The sequence below is a fragment of the Erinaceus europaeus genome, chromosome 10 (assembly GCF_950295315.1).
Source record: "Erinaceus europaeus chromosome 10, mEriEur2.1, whole genome shotgun sequence".
Taxonomy (NCBI): domain Eukaryota; kingdom Metazoa; phylum Chordata; class Mammalia; order Eulipotyphla; family Erinaceidae; genus Erinaceus; species Erinaceus europaeus.
Window position 1 is genome coordinate 119,164,052 of NC_080171.1, and position 12,551 is coordinate 119,176,602.

At 45.1% G+C, this 12,551-nt stretch overlaps 1 pseudogene; it reads right to left on the reverse strand.

Moving 5' to 3' along the window:
• Positions 1 to 7,983: 7,983 nt before the first annotated feature.
• On the reverse strand, positions 7,984 to 8,387 carry LOC103108257 (dynein light chain 1, cytoplasmic-like; annotated as a pseudogene).
• Between the last annotated feature and the right edge of the window lie 4,164 nt (positions 8,388 to 12,551).

Here is a 12,551-nt window from a genome sequence, read left to right on the forward strand (position 1 = left end):
AGAACACTTTTTTCTTCTTTTTGTTGCCCTTGTTGTTTTATCATTGTTATGGTTATTATTACTGTTGTTGTTGTTGCTGTCGTTGGATAGGACAGAGAGAAATGGAGAGAGAAGGGGAAGACAGAGAGGAGGAGAGAAAGACAGACACCTGCAGACCTGCTTCACTGCCTGTGAAGCGACTCCCCTGCAGGTGGGGAGCCGGAGGCTCGAACCAGGATCCTTATGCTGGTCCTTGCGCTTTGTGCCACATGCGCTTAACACACTGTGCTACCGCCCGACTCCCTATTTATTTATTATTGAATAGAGACAGAGAGGAATTGAGAGGGGAGAGGGAGATAGAGAGGGAAACAGACAGAGCGATACCTACAGCCCTGCTTTACCACTCATGAAACGTTCCCCCTGCAGGTGGGGACCAGGGGCTTGAACCCCAGTCCTTGTGTACTGTAATGTGTGCGCTTAACCAGGTGTGCCACCGCCTGCCCCTCCTTTATTTCTCTCTGTCTGTGGTAAATAAACAATACATATGTAAAGACCAAAGTGATGACTAAGATTCAGAAACAATGCCTCACTCCTCAGATGCCTGGGAAAGGCGGGGAGCTCGGCACCCAGATGTGATTTCCGCGTCTGCTGTCCTCAGATGGTGGCAAATAGCAAGACAGAAAAGTTCTACCTTCACATGAATTTTGGCAGGGTTCCAGAGGAGCTGGTGGGGGTGGGGAGAACCCAACAAATGATAAGAATTGTTGATGGTTGGGATAGTTAGCTGCCAGAGTGCCAAAGTGCAGTCTGCTCTCTTAGTCTTTAAAAAAAATTTTTTTTTCCTCCAGGGTTATTGCTGGCCTCGGTGTCTGCACCATGAATCCACCGCTCCTGGAGGCCATTTTTCCCCCCTTTGTTGCCCTTGTTGTAGCCTCGTTGTGGTTATTATTATTGCCATTGTTGATGTTGTTCGTTATTGGATAGGACGGAGAGAAATGGAGAGAGGAGGGTAAGACAGAGAGGGGGAGAGAAAGACAGACACCTGCAGACCTGCTTCACCGCCTGTGAAGCGACTCCCCTGCAGGTGGGGAGCCGGGGGCTCAAACTGGGATCCCCACGCCGGTCCTTGCACTTTGCGCCACATGCGCTTAAAACACAACGCCACCACCGACCCCTAAATTAAAAAAAAATTTATTTATTTATTTATTTATTTATTTATCAAATACAGACAACCAGAAATCAAGAGGAAATGGGATGATAGAGAGGACAAACCCGATTCACCGCCTGCAAAGCTTTCCCCCTGCAGATGGGGACCAGAACCCGGTACCTTGTACTTTGTAACATGTGCGCTCAACCAGGTACACCAGCCTTGGTCTTATTTTATTCCCGGTTTTCCTTTCACCTGCTCAGGAGCTTCCTCCAGAGGAGGGCACCCAGACACTTGGAGTAGGAGAGTGCCTAGTGTGAGACTTCACACATGTCCGGCACAACGTGAAGCGGCCAGCTCACAGAAGAGGGCAGTGGCCTGAGGTGACTTCCACCCATGTCCACACAGTTGGGGCAGTACTGTATCTGTGCACACACGGGCTTTGGCAGATTGGAAGCAGAGAGAGAAAGAGAAAGAGAGAGAGAGAGAGAGAGAGAGAGAGAGAGAGAGAGAGAAAGATATGGAGAGAGAGAGAGAGACAGAGAGAGGAAAGGGGGGGTTTGGTGAGGTCACAATTATGCCTCTGCATCTTGGAGACTTCTATTTGAATGTAGGCTTACATGCTTCTTTTTTATTTTTTCCTTCTTAGAAATGATTGTGTGGGGGAGTCAGGCAGTAGCGCAGCAGGTTAAGTGCACATGGCGCAAAGCTGCAAGGACCGGCATAAGGATCCTGGTTCGAGCCCCGGGCTCCCCACCTGCAGGGGAGTCACTTCACAGGCGGTGAAGCAGGTCTGCAGGTGTCTCTCTTTCTCTCCCCCTCTCTGTCTTCCCCTCCTCTCTCCATTTCTCTCTGTCCTATCCAACAACGACAACATCAATAACTACAGCAATAAAACAACAAGGGCAACAAAAGGGAATAAATAAAAGGTATAATTAAAATAAAAAAATAAACTGTTTAAAAATTTTTTAAGAAAGAAAGAAATGATAGTGTGGGACAAGTGTAGGTTGTGTGCTACTGGGGGTCGGGCAGCGGCTCAGCGGGTTAAGTGCACATGGCGCAAAGCGCAAGGACCGGCGTGAGTATCCTGGTTCGAGCCCAGGCTCCCCACCTGTAGGGGAGTCACTTCAAAGGCGGTGAAGCAGGTCTGCAGGTGTTTATCTTTCTCTCCCCCTCTCTGTCTTCGCATTGTCTTCAACAATGACATCAATCACAACAATAATAACTACAACAATAAAACAACAAGGGCAACAACAGGGAATAAATAAAGATTAAAAAAAGACTTAAAAAAAGAATGTGTACTACTTTGCATCTACAGTTAGCATTAAAATGGCTACGATTCTCTCTCTCTCTCTGAATCTCTCTCTCAAAAATAATAATAAAAAAAGGGCAGGGGAGATTGCATAATGGTTATGCAAGCAGACTCTCATGCCTGAGGTTCCTGTGTCCCAGGTTCAATCTCCCCGCACCACTATAAGCCTGAGCTGAGCAGTGCTCTGGATTTTCTCTCTCCATCTCTCTCTCTCTCTGAATCTCTTTCAAAATTAAAATAAAAAAATAGAAAAATGGTTACAATTCCTCTCTTAGTTACGCGTCTCCTCCCAGCGTCATCTGTCCTCATGCTTCCCCCCTTGAAAGCCTTTTCCCTGAAGATCAGACGACTCTGTATCATATTTTCTGCTGTCGCTCAGTGATGAGTCCCTGCAGGCCTGAGGAGAGAGCTGTGTGGGCTAAGTCACAGGCTGTGGGGAGGCGCATGGTGAAGTGAAGTGTAGGTCAATGTAAGTTTTCCCATCAGGCACAGCCCCCATTTCTTTCTCTGCCACAGTTTTGGAAGGCTCCCCTGGGTGATGGGTCTCTTCTGGGTTCCAGTTGGAAGGGGCAATGTCTAGTGAGGTTTAAGAGCATGTCAGCAAACAGTTTTCAGTCTGCTCCCCTGAGGAGTGAGTCTTTTCATTGCCTGCACATATTAGAAGTGTTCCAGGAGGTGGCAGAGTGGATAAAGCACTGGACTCTCAGGCATGAGGTCCTGGGTTCAATTCCTAGCAGCCCCTGTACCAGAGCAATGTCTGATTCTTTCTCTCTCCTCCTATCTTTCCCATTAATAAATAAATAAAAACCTTTTTAAGAAGAGGTGGTCTGAATAGCAACAAAAGGCAATCCAGACAGACATCTACCTCAGTGAATAGAATCTTATCCCATTTGTGTAAGGGACAAAGGCAAGAATGTTGCCATCACTGCTCTTTAACCCTGCCCTTTGCTGTTTATGTCTTGACCGAACCCTCTGAATTCCCAGGCCTGGACTGCCTTATCCACATTTTTTTTTTAATTTAAGAAAGGATTAATTAACAAAACCATAGGGTAGGAGGGGTACAACTCCACACAATTCCCACCACCCAATCTCCATATCCCACCCCCTCCCCTGACAGCTTTCCCATTCTCTATCCCTCTGGGAGCATGGACCCAGGGTCATTGTGGGTTGCAGAAGGTGGAAGGTCTGGCTTCTGTAATTGCTTCCCCGCTGAACATGGGCGTTGACTAGTCGATCCATACTCCCAGTCTGCCTCTCTTTCCCTAGTAGGGTGGGGCTCTGGGGAAGCTGAGCTCCAGGACACATTGGTGGGGTCTTCAGTCCAGGGAAGCCTGGCCGGCATCCTGATGGCATCTGGAACCTGGTGATTGAAAAGAGAGTTAACATACAAAGCCAAACAAACTGTTGAGCAATCATGGACCCAAAGCTTGGAATAGTGGAGAGGAAGTGTTAGGGAGGTACTCACTGCAAACTCTAGTGTACTTCTGCTTTCAGGTATATATTTTGCAATAGTTTATGGATACGTGTGAACATAAGCTCTCTCTCTCAGAAACTGGTGTATATCTAGGTTTTGGGACTTTGTTAGAAAGTGAACCACCTGAGATGAAGTTAGAGTATACTATGAAAGGAAAGGTCTCACCTGAGTAATGAAGCTGAAGGGTTGTCATTCCACACGTGAAGTCTCTGGACACAGTCTGAGGTGAAGCATGTTGAGGTGGCGTTGCGTTGGTTAGGTTGTGATCGGCAGATGCAATATTATTTGATATGGATTGGGAGAGGCATACGGGAAAGTGGGCCCTATCCAAGGGTTCCAGGACTGGGGAAAGTAGGGGCTCTCTAGTGGAGATGTGAGGTTCCTGCTGTCTTAGGGTTCAAAAAAGTTAATGTTATCATCACATTATTTGGTAATTGGGTTAACTTTGAAAAGTCCTTTTGTTATGGTTTGCTGTACAGTACCCAGTATCTTGTATATAGCTGTGCTATTGGATGCTTCTAATCTACTTGGTCTAGGCTTTTGAGAGAGTCCACATAGCAAATACACAGCCTATATATTAAAAAGATTCAGTTTGTGTTTTGAAAAACTTTGAGACATACAATTGATTTTGCCCCTCTCATATTAATTAACTAGTGATTTATATGTCTACATTTTGCTAGGAGTGTACATAAACACCATTCCCACCACCAAAAGACTGTGACCCATCCCTCCCACCCACTCCCACATTTTTATCCACATTTTTATCCACGTTTTTGCTTTGTTCTCATACTCTGTGGGAATTGGAGGCCTGTGTATTTGGAGGAAGGGTATGATGCGTGGGGTGGAGGTAGGTTGGGGAGGGGTGGCTTTGTGCTCTACTTTCTTCCTTCAGGAATCTCATAACGGTAGCAGGGCAGGAAGGGTGGAGAGTGTACTAGGCCTCCCTCCATTTTTAAAAATAATTTTTATTAGTGATTTAATTATGGTTAACAAGGTTGTAAGGTAACAGAGGCACAATTCCACACAGTTTCCACCGGCAGAGTTCTGTGTACCATCCCCTGCACTGGAAATTTCCCTCTTCTTTATCCCTGTCTGGGAACATGGCCCAAGGACCTTTATGGGGTACAGAAGATGGAAGGTCTGGCTTCTGTAATTGCTTCTGTGCTGGACATGGGCTTTGGCAGGTGGATCCACACCCCCAGCCTGTTTCTATCTTTCCCTAGTGGGGGGGTTGGGCTCAGGAGAGGTGAGGTTCCAGGACACATTGGTGAGGTCGTCTGCCCAAGGAAATCAGGTTGGTGTTATGGTAACATCTACAATTTGGTGGATGGAAGGTGATAAGATATAAAGTAAATTGTTTAGTAAACAGGAACCCAAAGGTAGGAATAGAGTAGATGAAACCAGAGGTCTTCATATGGGAAGGAGGTCTTTCTTTGACTAGAGGAAGTTTAGCCGACATAAGAGTGGAGACAAACTGTAGGAGAGCTTTGTAGAGCTTAAGGTTTATGCTTTGCTCTCTCTTACCTGACACACACGGTTCCACCCAGAAGACTGGTTCATTTGCAGTGGCACACACATCACCTGCCAATATCGTCCATCGAATAATATTTTAACACAGCATCATTCATTCATCTTAGATGGCAAGCTATCCAGTATCAGCATCTGAAGCTGGAGAACACATAACAGAATAGAATATTAAGTGAAATTAGATGAAGGGGAAGAAATGCAATCCCATTTTAGATCCAAATGGCCCTGCTTCGAGAGAGGCTGCTGGAGTCAATGGTGCATGGAGAGCATCTGTGCTCAGCACGTGACACGCTCCTGCCCAGAGCTCTCCCTTTGAGCTGTGACGCCATTGACAAATCACTTCTACCAACTCATAACTGCTCACACCATGGTTTAGGAGATGGAGCAGAATGAGGACGGGAAATGGACATGAGATATTGAGAGCCGAAGGAGAAAAGATTAGGGGGCAGCTGGTATCACAGTCAGACAACAAATACATAACTAGTCAGAGCAACACTTCTGCTGCAAACTACACAATCAAAAGAACTGGTTCTCTTGTCTTGTCATGAAGCTGAGTTAGCTTTTCACAGACATTGCCCCCAGGAAGAGACCCCACCATGGTATCTAAATCTTAAACCTGCTATAAATTCATGCCTAATATAACATTTCTTTTTCTTCTTTTTTCTTTCTTTCTTTTTTTTTTTTTTTTAGTTATTATTGATGTCATTGTTGTTGGATAGGACAGAGAGAAATGGAGAGAGGAGGGGAAGACAGAGAGGGGGAGAGAAAGATAGACACCTGCAGACCTGCTTCACCACCTGTGAAGTGACTCCCCTGCAAATGGGGAGCCGGGTCTCGAACCAGGATCCTTCCTCCAGTTGTGCTTTATGCCCCATGCGCTTAACCCTCTGTGCTACTGCCTGACTCCCCATAACATTTATTTTGTGCACAGGAGAACAAAAATATTCAATCCATGAGCAGGAAGGAAAACCAAATTGCAGTCTGGCAATCACATGAACTCCAAATGAAGTTGTAAAATTAATTTGTAGTGAGAGGTTGGTCTTCATGACAACATCTAACAAAAGGCAGCAACCATACATCTCTCAAAGGAGATATATTTATATATATTTCTGCTTATAGCTGACTTGGCTGTCACCTTGAAATGAATGTTTATTAAGGGAATAAAATAAAAGCATTTCAAATCCATGAAAGAAATGTGTTTAAGCATCTATGATGACATGAAGATAACAACAGATTGTAAGAGGAACTAGATTTTCAAAACCATAGAATACATCATATTACTCAGGAAAGATGTTAGGAATATACTTTTACATTTAACACAACTTTTTAAACAACATTTTATATCTATTTTAGATAGAGACAAGAGAAAGTGAGAGGGAAGGGGGAGATAAGAAGAGAGAGACATCAGCAGCCCTGCTTCACTGCTCATGAAGCTTATCCAGAGAGTCCGGTGGTAGCGCAGCAGGTTAAGCGCACATGGCGCCAAGCGCAAGGACCGGCATAAGGATCCCGGTTCGAGCCCTTGGCTCCCCACCTACAGGGGAGTCACTTCACAGGCGGTAAAGCAGGTCTGCAGATGTCTACCTTTCTCTCCCCCTCTCTGTCTTCCCCCTCCTCTCTCCATTTCTCTCTGTCCTAATCCAACAACGACAACATCAGTAACAACAACAATAAAGCAACAAGGGCAACAAAAGGGAATAAATAAATAAATGTTTTTAAAAAATCGATAATGAAAAAAGAAAAGCTTATTCCCTGTAGGTGGGGACTGGGGGCTTGAACCTGGGTACTTGCACTTGGTAACACGTGCGCTCAACCTCATATGCCACCAGAAGCTTTAATGCACATCTTCTAATCAAGATGTGAAGAACTAGTTTTGGGAAATGGCACTTCTGCGGCCACTCCTAGAGAACCTCGACCACCAGTTAGCAAGCGTTGCCCCTGGCAGTGGAGGCTGTTAGATGGCCCCATTTCTCATAGCTGAGGTCCTTTTAACTCTTTTTTTGCAAATGTCCAAGCCTGCATGTTCTTTTTTTTTTTTTTTACTTCTCCAACACATTTATTATTATTATTTAAAGGAGTTGATTTAAAAGTTTTTTATATTTATTTATTCCTTTTTGTTATCCTTATTGTTTTATTGCTGTAGTTATTATTGATGTTGTTGTTGTTGTTGGATAGAACAGAGAGAAATGGAGAGAGGAGGGGAAGACAGAGAGGGGGAGAGAAAGACAGACACCTGCAGACCTGCTTGACTGCCTGTGAAGCGACTCCCCTGTAGGTGGGGAGCCGGGGGCTCGAACCCGGATCCTTCCGCCGGTCCTTGCGCCTTGTGCCATGTACGCTTAACCCGCTGCGCTACCGCTCGACTCCCAGGAATGGATTTTGAGAAGGAAAACCATAAAGCAGAGAGGTATGGAATAGAAAATAAATACAGATGTCAGCTGTTTTGCTAATTGTTTTATAACCACAACACATCATTAGAGACCCCACCCCCCTGTACAAAACAACACAATAAAGGTTCAGAGTTGAGGTGTTCCCTTAGCAAGGCTGAAGATTTCAGCCTCTGGTGCTTGCAGTTTAGGCTGCAGTCCTTGTTTTTGGATGGATCACTGGGTGTGTGGCACAGCTCATGCTTTTAACCAGATTGGAACAGAAGAATGGCCACCTGGCCCAGGTGGAGGTAGATGAAGTGTTTAGTTTTCGCGCCACATAACTGCCCAAGTTCCCCCCACAATGCAGTGCCAGGCGGGCTTGTACTTCTTGTCAAATTCCTTCTTGATGTGGGCTGCAATGTCCCTCTCTATGTTGTGTGTTTCCTGCGCCTGAGTAGCACACTGCACGGAGTCCTGCTGCATCTCCTTAGACATGTCGGCGTTTCTGATGAAGGCCTTTCGGTGGCACATGGTCACTGAGGGGCAGGGGCTGAAAGGTCTCCTGGAGGAGGGGCTGCGGAGGCTCAGACGACAGCTCTAGTCGCCACGGAAGCCACGGCGCATCTAGGGAGCCCCGCGCCAGCCGTCGCCGCCCAGTGCCTCTTTTTTTTTTTTTGAATTGGGGGATCAATGGTTTACAGTCAACAATGAAATACAGTAAAAACAACAACAAAAAAATACAGTAACATTTCTCAGTTTTCCACATAACAATTCACCCCCCTCCTTAGGTTCTCTGCCATCATGTTCCAGGCCTGAATCCTCCTCCCTACTCCAGAGTGTTTCCTTTAGTGCAATACACCAAACCCAGTCCAAGTCTGCTTTGTGCTTTCTTATTTTTCAACTTTTTTTTAATCCAAGCTCATTTTTCTTACTTATTTATTTATTCCCTTTTGTTGCCCTTGTTGTTTTATTGTTGTAGTTGTTATTGTTGTCGTTGTTGTTGGCTAGGACAGAGAGAAATGGAGAGAGGAGGGGAAGACAGAGAGGGGGAGAGAAAGACAGACACCTGCAGACCTGCTTCACCGCCTGTGAAGCGACTCCCCTGTAGGTGGGGAGCTGGGGGCTCAACCTGGATCCTCACGCAGGTCCTTGCGTTTCACACCATGTGCGCTTAACCTGCTGTGCTACTGCCTGGCTCCCTTTACACTTCTTTTTAAAAAGTTATTATTGGGAGTCGGGCTGTAGCGCAGCGGGCTAAGCGCACATGGTGCGAAGTACAAGGGCCGGCATAAGGATCCAGGTTCGAACCCCGGCTCCCCACCTATAGGGGAGTCGCTTCACAGGCGGTGAAGCAGGTCTGCAGGTGTCTTTCTCTCCTCCTCTCTGTCTTCCCCTCCCTCTCTCCATTTCTCTCTGTCCTATCCAACAACGACAACAACAATAATAACTACAACAATAAAAACAAGGGCAACAAAAGGGAATAAATAAATAAAATAAATATAAAAAGATAAGAAAAAGCAAATTAAAAAAGTTATTATTGGTGATTTAATAATGATCAACAAGATTATGCGATAGGAGGGGAACAATTCATACAGTTCCCACCACCAGCTTGCCATGTCCCAACCCCTCCATTGGAAGGTTCCCTATTCTTTAGCCCTCTAGGGGTATGGACTAAATATCTCCAATGGGCACAGAAGGTGGGCAGTCTGACTTCTGTAATTGCTTTTCTGCTGGACATGGGTGTTGGCAGGTTGAGCCACACCCCCAGCCGCTTGCAGGTTCTTTCTTGCAAGTGTCCGTTTCCAAAGCTTTGTCAGAGGAAGGACTCTGTCTTCCTTGAATCACCTACCGGCTCACCTCATGTAAATTACCTTGCATTATTTTTCTGGCTTGGAGATTGGAAATACCAGTTTCCAGACTTGCAGACTGTCTTGCCTGGTTACACTAAGGGTAGGAAATAGTTGTTAATGTTTCTATTCCCTGGAAGGTACACACCAATTTGTGGGTGTGTGGGAGCAAAGGGTGACATTTCTAAGCACTGTACATAGTTGACCTTGTAATGAATCCCAAGTGGCAATTTGTTCCTCTACAGCGACCTGGTCAAACGTTGGTTATCTCTTTCATCTTCAATAACCGAATTACTGTTTCTGTAATGAAAGGAGAAACAGTCTCACAATGGTAGGCAATTAGTAAGGGAAGAGCACAGCACTGGAAGGAGGACACTGACGTTCTTGCAGTACAACATTTGAATTTCAGTGTCTGAACTTCATACAGTAACTGACAACCTGCTTTCAAAAAGAACACAGGACCACCTTGACCAATTAGGCAAATTAGACTGAGTTTTCTAGCCACCTCAGGTAAGAAGAAGGATGTATTTTGTCTTTTTTACAACAGACTCATTTCCCTTACCATAATGTTTTCAAGGTCATTTTATGCTGTAACATGTCAGAATTCTTTTTTTTTTTTTTTTTAAGACTGTGTAATATTCGGCTGTGTGGCTATACCACATCCTGTTTACCTATTCATTCTTCTCTCAGTAGACACTTGGGGTTGACAACACCTTTTGGCTATTGTGACTAATGCTGAGGGTCCAAACACATGCTGCAGAAGTCAAATTCATAGAGACAGAAAGTAGAGTCATGTTTACAGGGAGCTGGGGGTGAGGAGGTGGGGCATAGGCTTAGTGTGTTAGTCTCAGAAGATAAACAGTTCTGGAGATGGATGGTTGAACAATACTGTGAAAGCACTGAATGCCACTAATCCATACACCTAAAATGATTAAAGTGGTACACTCTGATATGTTTATGTTATCTATCACACACACACACACACACACACACACACACACACACACACACAGAGAAAGCGAATCTAGACATAGCAGATGAATGGTTGTTTATGGAAGGGGGTGGGCATAGATTAACAGTCAAAGACTGAGGATTTCATTGGGCTTAAGGAACTGTTCTAGGAGCCAGCTGTGCGGCTGAGGTACTTGCATTTATTACCGTGCACAAGGACCCAGGTTCAAACCCCTAAGCCCCACCTGCAGCGGGGAAGCTTCATGAATGGTGAAGTAGTGTCTCCCTGTCTCTCTCCCTCCTTCTCTATACCTTTCCTTTTCAATTTCTCTATGTCTTCTTAAAAAAATAGAAGAAAGGGGAGTCGGGCGGTAGCGCAGCGGGTTAAGCGCAGGTGGCGCAAAGCACAAAGATCGGCGTAAGGATCCCGGTTCAAGCCCCCGGCTCCCCACCTGCAGGGGAGTCACTTCACAGGCGGTGAAGCAGGTCTGCAGGTGTCTGTCTTTCTCTCCCCCTCTCTGTCTTCCCCTCCTCTCTCCATTTCTCTCTGACCTATCAAACAACAATGACATCAACAACAACAACAATGATAAACAACAAGGGCAACAAAAGGGAAAATAAATAAATAAATAAATAAATAGAAGAAAGAAGGAAAGAGAGAAATGAAGAAAGAAAGAGAGACAGAGAAAAAAGAAAGGAAGGAAATTTTGCAGAACCTATTTATGGTGACAATTGCACAACCCAGCAAATTTCATTGAAAAAAATCATTGAATTGTACACTGAAATGAAATTGAGTAGCCCAGGAGGTGGTGCAGTGGATAAAACACTAGATTCTCAAGAATGAGGTCCTGAGTTCAGTCCCCAGCAGCACATGTACCAGAATGATGTATGTTTTTTTTCTGTCTCTCTCTCTCCTCCTTTCTCACTCAGAAATAAATATAACCTTAAAAACAAAAAAGAAAGCACAAAGAGACTTCCAGAGGCGGGGCTACAGAGCAGCAGCAGCTGTGTTTCTGTCCTCTCCTCTCACAGGTCAACTAGGAATACCAAAGGAGACCACCTGGGATCACAGCAAGACAGGACTAGAACGTCTTCTGGAACCCACCAAATCACCGGTAAGTGCAAACATGTGTGGCTCATGGACAGAGAGGAGCCTAGAGAGAGATTAAGCGGCTAGTAACAGTCTGGCAGTTTACCAGTTGAGGCACCACCTGCAGTCTGTTTCACCAACAAGGGGATGGCTGAAGGGAGGAGAGGACTTCCCTAAGACTCACCAAATGCAACTGTGAGTCTCCATTGCTACTGCCCTCAGAATCTGGAGCAACAGGGGGAGGCCCTGTGCTGACACCAGGGGAGAGAGAACTAAACAGGAAACTCAGGAGAAGATCTATACCTTGGTGGCCTAGTACTGAGGCTGTGAGAGTCTCTTTGCATAACCAATGGATTATCTCTGCCCCACCCTGCTTTATCTCTTGGTCAGGAGTCAGTGATTAAGCTAAGAAGCCTACTTATAGTTTAAATACCCTCAGGCTCCCATATCCTACAGGGAAGTAAAAGAACAAAAGAGGCTTTTAAGCCACTGTGCTCCAACTCAGGGATTAAAATACTACTGAAACAACTGTCAATTTCCACAACTGTGAACCCTTTAATTGCCTTACTTAGACACAACTCAATCCAGGCAAGAGTGATCAATAATTTGAAAACTACTGAGAGAGGGACCTTATAACATACTATATAGAATGGGTAAAGAAACAAGAAGAAATATTGGAGAAATGAACCAGGAAAGAGTCCATCTAAAAGCCCCCCAAAGGTTAAACCACAAAATAATGAGGTGAACATCCAAACACTAGTTAAGGAAATAATTACAGGAGTGAGTAAAGAGTTTGAAAGAGTTGTCATCAGAAATGCAGAAACAACCAATGAGATTCTGGAAGAAAATACTAAT